The following is a 14,900-nucleotide window of genomic DNA, read 5'->3' as shown; positions in this document are numbered from 1 at the left end:
AAAACGTATTTAAGGTACACAATTGGATGTTAAAACCACTGTTGTACCTTTGAGGGTACATTGTTTGTACCTTGATGAACTAAAAATGTACCTGCACAGTACCTTTATTTCTAACAGTGGAACACCTCCATTTCCCAACAGAGATTATTAAAATTATTACATTACAGAAAAAGAAACATTCTTTTTCACATTAACATGCATTAAAGTTGAGTGTTTTTTCATTCTTATTAAAGTTACCATTTTTGAGATATAAGATATTGTTATAAGAGTGATGATGAAAGCTTTTATATCATGTTAGTTGTTCTGTTTGGCCCACTGACATTCTTGGCGAATAAACAACACCAGTGATAACCAGTCAAGATCAATCCCAGACTTGAAACTCTCACTGTAATCCCCTTTTCTAAATCAAAACATTGGACACACATCTCAGACAGAATAACTGTCTGACATCCATGAACTCCTGGAGACAGTGCACTTCATTCTTTACCCCACAGGAGTAACCACTACTGCCCTGTCTACCCACCCATCACAGACACTTAACACTGCAGAGATGGGTGCACTCACCTCAAAATCAGTCCCCTTGACCCAAACACAAATCTCAGAACTGCTCTCTCAGCAACAGTGAAGCTCCTCTCCTCTCCTGTAAGAGACAGAGATGGAGGGAGAAAGATGTTTATATTTGAAGACAGAATTCAGCACAGTTCCTAGCAAATATTTATTCTGGGCCTAATACTGAGAAAGAACTACACATATTTTTTGGGGGGAAATAGTGTTAAAATACTACTTTTTAGGTTAATCACTTTTTGGAAGTACACTCTGCCACACTTGATTATTTGTGACAAGATTAATTTGCATCTTATTACAGCCACGACACAGACATCTGGCAGAATTATGAGTCACTGAAATGTGAACTTCAATTAGGAAAATAAATACAATTTCATTACCATTCACATTTCATTGACTCTCACACTTCTTTATTAGTGGTATGAGGTAGTTTGATAAGTGCTAATTACATACAGCGTATCCCTAATGAATTCAACATGTAAGCCTAGCCCATGTTCATATTAATCAGAGGCACAAGTGTAACAAACCTAATTTTCTCTTAAGTTCCATATATAGAAACAAGGCAACCTAAAAATAAATGGATTTATTTACAATGAGACTTCTTAATGAAACATATTCTTTAGTTTCTGACTATGTATGGTGTACGCACACAGCTCTGTAGATTTAGAATTTGCAGATTACATGACACTTTAGTACTTTCAGGTACCATAAAAATAGAAGGTATTTGGGCCTGGATTTAGACTGCCTTTTATAATGGCTTCCATTTGAATTTATACGTATTTTATTACTCATTACTTCATTTCTCAGAATAATCACACCAAAGTTGACATGAATAAATGAAATGCAAAGGAAAATGGGAGGGTTTCAGCAGGATGTAATCTCATAATGATAATGTCTGGGAACAACCATGAGAAATTTTGGGCTAAATGTGGGTGGGTGCATAGCCTCATTAAGGAGGGAACAAAGTGGGTGTGAAATTTCCAAATCAAGCCAAGCCAATTGTGAAGGTGGAGCTCAAAGTATGGGGCGATAGTCTGTCTGTCCACAATGTCCAACAGACAACAAACCTGTTGTTAGCACATAGATGGAACGGTAGCTTGTGTTATTGATTTAACTCATTAAAAAAACACAGAATAGAGAAATTTGGAGTGGGTTTAAAGGGGCAGATTTCGTTGCAGTTCAACACCAAAAATTTAACAAGTTGTCCCCAGACATGTATTCTCATAATCACGTCTTCCAGCTACACTGTAAAAAATAAATCTGTATTTTTACAGTTTATTCTTTCATATAATTTAAACAGAATTTTATGTTTCTGCATTTTACTGTACCTTTTCTGTATTTCCAAGCACACCTTACAGCGGCAGCATACATGAAATTTTATGGATAAAACTGTAGAATTATGGATTGTCCTGTATATGAAGTTTAGGGAATTGTCCTATATACACACAGAATATGAACAGTAATTTAAATGAATTTTCCATTAAAGGAGTGACAGAATCTGTTAACTTAACATTTTCCACATTTTCCTGCGTATGGAAGGAATGGAAGTAATTCATACAAATTATGAAAGGACAATTCAAAGTTACATAAATCAGCAGTTGTCTTAAATCATGTCAAACTTTTCCTGTTAGCAGTTTACTTTTAAACACTGTTTATATCTTCAATATGCTCTCTGTAGATGGAAATACTTGGTAAAAGTGGAAAAAGGTCTTTAGATATGGATCTCTGTTACAGAATTCTTTAAAGTGTTTGAGATAAGATTCTTTCTTTGCAGAATTCTTTACAGTACACTAACTATTTGACATGGTGTCAGCTTTTACAGTGGGACTGTTTGAAACAAGTGCTCTGCCTAACCAGCGTTTTACCCCATTATGTAAATATGTTTGCATTAAACTGAGAAAGACTCACACCCTTAAAGCTCAGTGAGTACATTCTCAGAATTGATTTTCGCTCAGGTTACATTGGACATGAATTTTTCATGTTTTTCAGAGCAGATTGAGGAAATATGTATGAGGCAAAAAGAAACTGTTGATTTGTTCAGACTAAAAGGATTGTTGAATGTCCATAATCCAAGCAGTGATGTTGACCCACTTTATTAACCAGACTAACATCGGTCTTTGCGTGCTTAATTCATCTTACAATGCGCACTACATCCTCAAAGCAATTTGTATGTTTTCATGCTGGTTCTTCTTCTTGCATTACTCCTTTAATTGACCTGCTTCCTTAGCTGCCTGCTTAAAAACATTCTCTGCCATCTATTGGGAGTAGCCTAGTGGATCTGGTCGGATAGTTGGCAGTGGACATTAGTCAGTGCTGACAGATGGGAAACGTGTGATTTATGCTAGTGGCTGGGAGAAGGCAGGAACACCGGCACTATGTGACTGAGATTTCAAAGAGCAGGCATTAATCTGCCTCCCCACACCGTGTGGGCCAAGGAACAAGTTCAAGGTGGAATAGGAGGGATAAAAAAGAAAAAGACATGACAGAAAGTTGCTGAGATTGACAGTTGGAAGGTCCAGAATGGATGGCTAGAGAAGGAGAGAAAGAGAGCAACAGTAAAGAAGATGGAGATGGTCAAGTGCACTATAAAACTTTCTTCAGATCTCTGATTAAGGCATTATAAAGGAATTAAATGTATTAAAGTGCGCAAAAGTCATATAGAAATTAGCGATAATCTTTCGCTTTACCAATAGTGACATGCTTGACTCAGATCTGATGTTGGTCTACAAATTTCAGAGAAAAAATATTGCATATTTAATTAACTAATCTACTTCAGTGGTATTATTAGATGCTTTTATGAGTTTTTAACCCGTTAAATTCTCAGGCATATTGTAAGGCGTATTCAGTAGTTACATGGAAATGTTGAGTTGAGGGCTCATATCATGAAAAATCTGTTTGATTAGAGTTACATCCTACTCCATACAGCCCTTATATGGAAACTAAACTGAAAAAAAAAATCAAAAATTCCTTTTACATTCATTATTTTTGTGAAGTCATGAAAATAATTGTATTTATTTATCTCCATGTACTTAGCCGGCAGCAGTTTATACCAGTTTATTTACACTGAAGCTATAAAAAGTGTTTCAGCCCGTCCTGCTTTCTGAACAATGTGGAATACAGGGCAGCCAATCTAAACAGAAGTATTTTGCATACATCAGTCATAAAGGCACAGTGGCAAAAAATTCTGTTTAATTTTAAAAAATAAAGAAACATTGGAAAATGGTAATGGAAAATGAACTATGAATGTTTTTAGTACATAAGTCCTCACAAATGTCATGAAAAGACCTCAGGGATGAAAAAAATATAAGAATGCAAGAAAAATTTAGGATATTGGCCCTTTTAGTTAGGAGTTAGAAGCATCTCCAGGCCACTTTATGGCTTAAATGAAACCCCTAAAGTGAAAATTACAACAGACCAGACATTTTTGAAATGACAAAGTGAATATCATTTTCATTAATATAGCACCATTAACTTTTTTATTGTTGTTTATTTTTATATTTACTTTTTTGTCTTTTTTTGTGAAAATAGACCTTAATCGTCTGATTCCCTTTGAATATGAGACAGTCTTATAATATCATATATGATTTCAGGCCCATTGCATTAAACAAAATTGGACCACCCTCTACCCTTCCTAATGTCACCAGCCCTCAAGAACTCTACTAGCAAAACAGTGAACTTTCTTTATTGGTCACAGAGAAGCAAAATGCTTTGAGAAAAAAGTTTGACCAAAGATGGTTTCATGTAAAAGAAGATGGGCAGATGCTAAGATGGATGATGGAGTCTGACTAAGGTCTCTTAATGAGCAATAATTTTCTTTAATTGACTGGTTTGTTTAATCGGCTCAGCCTCCCTAATGATGATGCGCAGGTGAAGCCTTTGATGTTTTTTCTCTCTTTCTCTTTAGGGGCTGATGAGCTCATTAAGGCCTAAGATGCCATTCAGAAAGAGAGAGAGAGAGAGAGAGAGAGAGAGAGAGAGACAGAGCGAGGTGGAAAAGTCACATTAAAAAAAGAGGACACTCTGTACTCCTCCCTTTCATTTTTCTCAACCTTTATGTTTCCTTACTGGTGCTCTGCTCCCCTCTCTCATACCTCTGAGGCAGGTGTTCAGTTCTGAGAGGAATGACAGTCTAAGACCACAAATCCCGTCAGCATTTGTTATTCCATAGGACATGCCATCTTAGGCTCACTAAGCAATGAAGGAAGCACTTGAGTAATGTTGAATTTATGCTGATTTGGCTCTCTGAAGAATCTTCAAGTCATTATTTCTTGGACTCTCTGTATGTACTATATTGTCACTGTTATATCAAGTGAACAAGTAGAGAATTGCTCAGAATTGAATGGTTTTTCAGTAGGTTTATTCAAGATTTAAGTTGCAAGGCAACTCATGCATCTCAGTAGGTTACCATAGACTACCATAGGCTTGTGAGTAGTTGGGGCAAAGGCCAGGCCGGCCTGACCAATGACTGCCAATTGCCTAGTTCACCTGTATGGGTGTGCCAGGCCTACTCAAAGCGAAACACGTAGAAGCTTATCATTTAGGTTTTTGGTACTCAACAAGCAAACTGGAAAACAAGATTATTAACTTAATTTTTTTAATTACAACTACATCTACATGATATCGCTGCTGTCAGAATAACACCTCTTATCTCCATTTTTGTTGTTTTTCAGTTTTTCACATAATTTGAAAATGCCTGTTGCCCTTTACATTGTGTATAAATTTCATGATGCATGGACCAAAAGAAACAGCCCAGAATGACTTGGAAAAAAGTCTGGTTCCTTTGACTTACATTAAAAGTAAAGTAGCTTTTTTCCTTCTCCTGTAAAGTTACCAATTTGGAGATATGAGATTTTGTTCCAACAACAGCGATATACTAATCGTATACATATATTCTTTAGCTGAGTTCTTGAGGTGGAAACTCATTTAAAACTTGACCTTTTTGTAAAGTGTTTCTGTAACTATAGTTCTGAAGACACCTTCTGCTGTGACAAATAATTACTGCTGTGTTTTTTCACCATCATGTACCAGAACTAATTTATGGACAAGCACACGTTCTGAAAAGCTTCACAGAAAAATGAGGACTGAGACCTTGCTGCCCGTCCTGAGAATAAAGCACCAGAGAGAAAAGACGAAATGTCTAGAGTCAGAGATTTCATGGCTTAATAGGCTTATGTCTGCTTTCCACCAAGCCTGTGGAGTAATGTCTGGGGTCTTTGCTTTACCATCTACAATTACACTTTAAAAATGAATGCTAACTGGTTGGCATACACATGAAAATATGGTCTAGATATTATATGTACCATAATTATGTAAATAAGTAAAATTTATGAATCACTTTATGGACAAATTTCTTTCATCTTTCTATATTAAATGTCACTCATTGTGATGAACATGATACAAGTAAGCAGTAAAAAATTGTACTTCTTGTGCTTATTTTATGAAGCATAACCAACAAAGCTAACAACGAACCATGCATTCAAAACAGTTCTGAGAGGTTATCTAAGTTGTCTGAATCACACATGCAGAGTAAAACTCCACATTTCTGTATGTTCTGAGTGACAGCATAAGCTTTGGCAGACAGTGCTACCTTGTCACTTTTCCTTAAATCATTCCTCTCCTTCCTTCTCTCCAAAATGTCTGGAGACACAAGAGTAGGAATGAGATGTTAAAGTTTGGAGTGTATTATGTGACCAAACCTTGAGGCCTGTATTGATGAATTGTTGGCTGACGTTGATGGATGTAGGTGTCAGCTGGACTGACGTGCAGGTCTAAATTACATTATATTCAGTCCGCTTTTCTCCTGCCTCTCAAGGCTAATGCTGCCATTCATAGCAATGAGTTGGCTAACCTTTGCAAGGGAGGGAGGAAAAGAACAAGTGCAGGTTTTTGGAAAATGAATGCAGACCCACAAATATTGATCATCGGAGAGCTGTCTGACGAGCAGAACAGATTGAAATCATTAATCATCCAAAATTAAGAAAATTCTGTCACTAAAAAGTCTGGTCTACAATGGTAATTAGCGCAGTCTTAAAGGTCCCTGCAGTTCCTACATTCTTTTCATTGAAGTCCACTTATGATGTTTGTGTGGTTTTATGGTTATGAAAGAGTCAGGGTTAATTTCCAGCCTAATATTTTCCAGTTTCTGTTTAGAATGAAACAGGCTGCTTTATTGTTACTGTGCCTTTAAGAATGATCTGATTGGCTTGGCTGGTCTGTATCATACCTCGTCTAAAAAGCAGTTATGGGGACAGGACTAAATAGCTGTAGGTGGACTGGGTGGAATTATATCAGTGTGCTGGTTTGTGTGACACCACAAAAAACAATAATTTCAATAATTGTAGATTAATTTCCATATAACATCAAAAAAGAGTATCTCCAAAATGTATCTCCAAGTATGAACATGTATCTCCAAAGCTTCACAGGAGAAGGCAAAATATTCTTAATTTTTTAGTGTGAGTGAATGTAAAAAGATTTTGTTCCAAGCAATTTTGGAGTATTTCTATTTGTTCATTTGTAATGAAAAATTGTGGACAGTGTAGATATGAACCATATAGAATGGTGAATAAATAGTATGTTGTGAAACTTACATACTACATCATCATCAACCATTTACTTTTGCAAAAACGTTTGCAGAATTTGTTTTTCCATGATATTTAGTGAAGGACAACACTTCAGAAATGCTGTACACTCAGCAATTCTAATTCAGCTATCAATGAATGGACAGTAAATAGAATTTCAAATGACAGAGGACATCAGTTATTTCTCTTGTCTAATGTCAGACCAACACAAACATTACAAGTGCATGTTACCTACCACAATAATATGCATTCAGACGGTTCTCTAAAACAATAGATTTTTCCCTTTTCAAACTGAGCACAGTGAAGGTTGTGGTTGGGGGTTCTTTTTCAGGGTCCTAATTCACATCAAATACACACACACAAACACACACGCCCCATCTTGCCCTTGCCCAGACTTGTCCCCTTGGTGACCATTGTCAAACTTGTGATCCATGACACATGTGGTCTGCCCTTCAATTCCCTTCTATTACACAGAACAGCTGTTACTCTTCTTCCCTTAAGAACACTCATGGGCTGTTCTTGAACATCATCCAAATTATGAATAGTGCTACATAGCTTTACTGAAAAGCAACTCTCAAGTACCATACAATAATTTCAACAACATTGCATGACATATCAAGCTCAAAACATGCAATAACTCATTAACCTTATCCATGCCCTTCAAATGCTAAACTATGGGCAGTAAAACAAGCCAATTCCAAAATCCTAAGCTGTTATGTAACAGTCTTGACTCATTCATATTTACCCCCTTAAAATTTACATACACCAGCCCACATTCTAGCCCAGCAGGTATGTGACAAATGAAACAACGGCAAGGAACTGAACTGTCAATGGGTATGGTTGATTTTAATCTTTAAATAAGGCTGAAGTTGGCTTCCTGTTCACCAACTTCATGATCGAATGTTCTGTTCCACCTCAAATGCTACAGCTTGTACCAGCACCAGAATGTAATTGCAGCACCATTTAAGGCAGAACACAAAATTCACAAAACAAACTGGCAAACAGAAAGTCAACTTCAGCTCCCAGCTCCCTTTAACAGAGTTTTTGACAACTTTGATTCAAAGTTGGTAGTTTGCTCTGCACATTTCACTCTGGACAGTTTCTCAAACCTTGGACAATATCAAGCACACTTCATTCAGCATTTGACACTAAAGAGACTGAAGACAGGGGCAGTTCCATCTTTATTAGCATCACAACCCCAAATGAAACTTGAAAGTACATAGCCATGCTGTGTGATTTCATCTACTTATTGACTGTTGAAGCCAGGTCATCTTAAATTGAAAGTTTCATAGTCAGCTAACAACTTTAATTTACTTGTGTTGTTGTCAAGATTGAAAGCAAGTAGCTAGTTAATATGATGTTAACTACTAGCAAGCTCCAAGTAACTAGCATAGCATAACTAAATAGTATGAGTTTGTTTACACAGAGATCAATTTTATTTTCCTGCCTGTGCTTATTTTGACATTTTGCCTCACTGTAAACCAGCAAATCAAAGCAGAGCTCATCAAATTATTCATGAGCCCAACAAAAAAAAGGAACAGCTTGTTTTATTCTAGGGCCAAATCACAGGGTTGGAAATGGGTGTATAAAATGCATCTGGCCATTTCTCACCTCAACCAAAGTCACACACCTTCTATGTAGGCATCAGACAACAATTTAAAATACTGAATAAATGCATTCTATGGAAACTTTAAGCAAAACTGTGGACAACTCAGGATGTCACTTCCACCTGTCTAGGACAGTTTTGCAATAGACATTGCCACAAAGCAGCTGTGAAGAAATCTGTATCTACAACCCCAGTGAATGGGTTGAGGGCAAGGGACATTTCCTAAATACAGAATAATGATTCCAGGGATCATGTCATATATCTTACTGAATTCTATCATGATACAGTAGTATGCAAAGGTTTAGGCACCTTTGGCCAAGATGTACGACATAATATGATAAAATGACTAGGGGTGTTCAAACTTTTGCATCCAACTATACAGTGATTACCTTGTTTATTTACTTATTGCATATGTATTGCCTATTTGTCATCTATATATTCTTCCATGCTTATTGTTCTGTGTTGGGTACAGCTGTTATTGTTAAAGAAATAGTTCACCAGAAAATCCAATCTACACAATTTTCCTCTTACCCAAACACAATTGATTGGGAAAGACATGTTTGTTGTCAGATGCTTGCTTCTTTAGTCTTGCATTAGAGCTACAAGGCCAATGTAGCTTACAAGTAATGGAAGTTTGTGTCATACAAAAGATCTTTGGAAAGATTTTTATTATATTAGCCTTGTAGCTCCAGCGATTTTTACAGTAAACAATTCCCTTAAATGAGTTTACTGCATTGACGTTGGATGTTTACTACTTGTTGTGCCACCACAGGAGTTGCCAAACAAGCATTTATACTGTATACTACTATATGATGAAAAAACTCTGGGACTGAATTCAGTTGAAATTACAGATAATCACAGGTCACTCAGATAACAGATGATCACAATCACTGTTCCATGTCTGAATTGATGAAACTGTTGTATGACAATTGAGCACAAATGATGAATCAAATCTTGATGTGTGAAAAAAACACCCCCACACTAGTTCCTTTTTTACTTATTATATGCAAATGACGCCTCAATTTGCCCACATATACATTGAATTTATATGAAACATGCCCTAATAATTGTAGGTCTTATGAAAGCAAGCCGCTAAAGGAAAGCATTCAGCTGGCTCAGGAGCTATTGGTTATCCTTTATGAAAAATCTACCCAGTCACAGAAATGACCCTTCACTAAATCTGCCCCTTTGGTCACTGTTGCTACATCCGACAAGCTTTTGAGCCCAGCATGTCAAATATGGAGTTCTCAATGTGAAGGGTAGACGATTTACCCCATACAGTAATCAGTATATTTTGTGGCAGTACATCCAAAACTTCAGAAAGTAACAGTGTTGGATTTATGATGCCCCCTGGATGCACATTTAGTTGAGTCTATGCAAGTGGAATGATCTTAAATCTAGTCAATTTATCAATATTTCTCATTTTGAGATTATTAAACATATAATAAGATGTTTTAAGCCATTTTAATAAGTGAAATTATTTTTCTATGTTCGAAAACAATTTTGCTTGTTTTAAGGAATATCCTATATCTGCCAATATAATGAAATAATTTTGTGAAAAGCAACACAGAAGTAATGAGTAGCGAGATGTAATGAGTACTTTTTTCCAGGAAGTAAGAAGTAGAGAGAGAAATAATTAGTAGCTTATAACAGATTACTTTTTTGAGTAATTAGCCCAACACTGGATCTATCTATACTCTGTTCTGACTGAAAACATTTTATCTTTTGGAGCAAAGTAACAAACTTTATGCTTTCCTTTATCTTTTTGTGTTTCTATGCTATATGCCTGGATGACTTCATTTGATTTTCTCTCTCAACACCCAGAAAATCACATCAAAGAACCTGCTCTCCATAATGTAGATTATCATTTAATTGCCTTTTTCATACCATTCTGTCTTCATGCAGTTGTATCATCACATAACAATAAGGAATAGTCCATTGTAACCATGATCATGAGGGGGCACTGTATTAAAATGATTGAAAATAACCACTACAGTCAAAAATAACAGCTATTTTCATGATAAATTTCAGAATAGGTTATTTAACATCCAAATGAACAGTATTTCTAATTTGTGTTTTCATCAGGCCCTTAGCTCATGGGGGCCCTAGACAGCTGCCTACCTTTGCCTAGCGCAAAGACCACCCCCTGGAAAGGAGTAGACAACTTTAGGGATATAAGTGGAGTGGAGGCGGTTAGCGAGGAGTCAATACTCTTTCATGTGCAAATGCAGCATGGAGGTCATCTCTGACTGCTGATTCTGGTATCACTGCAGGCCTGATTCCCAAGCTTTTGCCTGTTTATATGTATTACTCAGTTCAAGGAGTGAGTTTATGAAAATTGAAGTATGCAAGTTCTGATTCCTGTTTACATATTACATGTTGACAGCATTTGCAATTTACTTACACTCCAACTAGACGTGAGGTTGATTATTAAGCAGTGGCGAGTTGTGACTAATAGAGCTAGGCCTGTAGTTCGGGCCATAAAAAACTCCTCTATGATAATGCGAATTTCTGCTAGCAAGCCCATGGAATTCTAGCAATACATGTGAACGTTCTTTGGCTGTTATAGATGTGTGTGTGTGTGTGTGTGTGTGTGTGTGTGTGTGTGGGTGTGTGTGTGTGTGTGTGTGTGTTGCAGCTGTTTGCATTGACTATATGAACTACTGCAGTGGGGTCTTGTCAGACTAAATGTAACACCATAAAAGTTAGCAGGCAAGCAGAAAAGACAGAAATGATCTCTTACACTTGAAGTACTGATTACTTCACTTTTTGCACTAGACACTTTAAAATCTGCTTTTCAAAGCCAGTCTGTCTCCTCTGCCTGAAAACTCATTTGTGCTCTCATGGAATCATAAAGATTTACCTTTATAGACCTAGAGAGAGGTCAGTGCTTTGAGAGTCTGGCACCTGTTCATCTGGATCATTTTAAAAAGAGTTTTTTTAGAAATCATTTTGAATTGGCAAATGAAAAAAAGCCCCCCACACCTCCACTCCTACCCCCCCCCCCTACAAATCCTACCCTATTACTAGACTGTTTAAATAGTGTTATTACCGTCTGGGTCAGGAAAGGTTAGTAATAGCACTATAACTCAAAATGAACATGCAAAGAATGATGTAATGACCTTGCAATCACCTCCAGGACTCGAAGATGACAGTGGAATATCTACTAATTGAATTTTGAAAGAGACTAACACAGTGCGAACCTCTGGCCGATGCCTTTGCTGTGTTCTTGCTGCCTATAGCCTCTAAGATGAGCCTGTTAAAAAGGACAGTTTTACAGGGGCAGGCATGGCAAACTAAAAATGAAAGTGGGAGTACAAGTGTGTGTGTACACAGAAGTAATTATGTGTAAACGCTTGTATAAAGAGAAGCATTGTTGATTAATTGTGGACCAATGAACTGTTTATTTAATTCATATTTTTGGAAATGCAAATAATTCAAAGCAATGACACAAAAACTGCAATTTACTGCGGTGCCAGATCTTATTATTACATTGTGGCAGTCTTTCCCACAGGGTGCAAAAATACAGCTTATTACTTTCTTATATATATATATATATATATATATATATATATATATTAAAGAAGCACCTGTCATAGCTTTAAGGTTTAGAGTTGTGCTGAATAAATGATTCAGATGTTAACAGATTTTGGCAATTATTGTGTTAATGCAATACATTTTATTCACGTGCATCCACTTGATACACTGTAATTATGTCAGTTCAAAGCAGCATTTTTTCAGTGTATGTTTATAATACAACTACAATACCATACTAAAGCAATAAGCCATGAGAGGCTGTGCGTCACTTTGATTTTATCACAGGGAAGTGTGTTAACACACGGCCTCAAGTGGCTTATTGTTTTTATAAAACATCGGCCAACATAAAATAGGATAAAATACACATTTTTTCAGAAAAGAATTTATTTTTAATAATCAACATAAATATGTATTCCAAGCAACCACCTACCGCTGAATGAGGAGAACGTTCGGTCGCCCATTGCTGTATGCTGCAGTCATATAACAATAAACCTATGATAGCACAGCATTGTTTAATACAAAAACTTTCACTTTCTGCGTGCTTTTTGGTCACCAAATTACCACTGCAAGTCTTATTTAGCACCAATTTAGCCTCTCAAATGGCTCCCTGCTCCCTACATAGTGCACTACGTAGGAATTTAAATACTGGATCCTGCACCCCAACGGTGCAACATATAGCTAAAAAATAGTAATTTGGGACTCAACCACATCCATATTCAATAAACACTGCACTGTTTGTCTGTAGAAGCTAGAATTTCTAAACCTTCATAGCTAACACACTATTTAGGGAGTATGGAGCCGTTTGGGATTTAGCCTGGGTTTGACGCTACTTCTGACCAAAGCATGGACATTTGAAGCGTGTAAACCATTTAAGTGACATTCTTTAGACTTTTATACTGCCGTTTTACAGTGAATCATATCATCAATACTTTAATTCAAGTCTGTGATATTAATGTTGGAGTTGTTTAGGCTGTTCACTATATTTTAGCCTGTTAGCTAGCTGACCAGAATAGTTCTAGTAAAGAACATAAGTTGTCAGCCCCCAGTTCAAGCAAAAAAACGGCATCTTACTTCATCAATTATCTCTGTGGTCCATACAAGCAGCATGAGAGTCAAAGATTATTCCACTAACAGCACAAGAGTTGTTGGTGCCGTTGCGCAGTAATGTACAACTCAGTTATTGTGAGATGGTCATAGGTGTGTTCGTGGATTTTACAACAGCTTTGAACGTGGCTCAGCCCATCAGCATTTAGGACTATCTGTTTTATAATACACTTCTACTACTACTGCTACTACTACTGCTACTACTACTACTACTACTACTAATAATAATAATAATAATAATAATAATAGTAATAAAAACTGAAATGATAAAGCTAAATTTACATTTTTAACTTCTTACAAAGTGATAATTCAAAAAATAGCAACTGACACAACAAATACTATTCCAGTTAAGGTTTTATGCACATAATGATAATTTACTAGTGCATGATGACTTTATCTTCACCTGAAAGAGAATAATTGCTTTATAACACTGTGTATACTGCAAGTTGAGATTTTCCAAGTGAAGTCAGACACAGCCCAAGCCAATACAATTAAGGCCTTACAAGTTAATTATGAGATGTTACAGCTGGAGGGGTGCCAGTTATGCTTCAATTTTGTTTTTGTGCATTTGCAGAAAAATGTCATTTTGTAAAATTGTTTTTTTTGGCCAGGGGCACTCAAACTTTTGCATACAACTGCATATAGGTCCATGTTCTGTGGCATTTCCCTTTATCCTACTAGAGATAATTTCTTTGACACAGACGAGGATAAGGCAGCCAAGTTGTTTACTTTTTTATTTTAGACCTCAAATAATCTTTTACATTGTGCCTGTTAGGTGAGGTTAGCAGGAAGCATTTGAGGGAGAAGAGAAATAAGAAGAATAGTGTAAGGTTTGCTCTAAACTGCGAAAAGCAGGCTGTCATGGAGCAGATATAAACTGATGGATAAACAATTTCTTCTCCTGCAACGATATTTCACTTTCAATAGCTCTAGCTCCGTATGACAGAGCAGACTCCAGTTTAGCGCTGGTGTTTCATAAACTACATCTGCTATCTTCATCTGTCTGCCCTTAGTTTTTCCTCCCTGCATTATTTATTTGAGTGTCCAGTTCCTGTTCTGAGATATTTTGTCACAGTCTATGCTTTTAAAAATAACGGTGTCGAAAACAGTTCTTTGGATGCCATAGAGCAGGAGAACCCAATCACAGCTGGCTCTAATATTCCTTCCTGAAGGCCTTCATTAGGTTATGGTTGGCGCTAAACTTTAGATCTCCAGGACTGGGATTTTGGTTCACTAAAGCAGTGATTCTGAAGCCGGTCCTCAGGGACCCCCAGACCATCCAGATTTTTACTCCAATCTTACACACAAGGACAGTGGCCTGTCTGAGGTTCCCTGAGGACTGGTTTGAGAACCATTGCACTAAAGAACTTTTTAAGGGATTGTTCTTTATAGAACTAATTTTGTAAATCAGATATGTGAGTGTGAAGAACCTAAGAAAAGTAAAAAAGAACACCCAGATAATATAAAGTTTTCACAACTGGATGTTGAAACGTATAAATGTATTTTATCCT

This window comes from Colossoma macropomum, unplaced genomic scaffold, assembly GCF_904425465.1.
Source record: "Colossoma macropomum unplaced genomic scaffold, Colossoma_macropomum, whole genome shotgun sequence".
In the NCBI taxonomy this organism is placed as follows: Eukaryota; Metazoa; Chordata; class Actinopteri; order Characiformes; family Serrasalmidae; genus Colossoma; species Colossoma macropomum.
Note: the sequence above shows the minus strand (reverse complement) of the source record.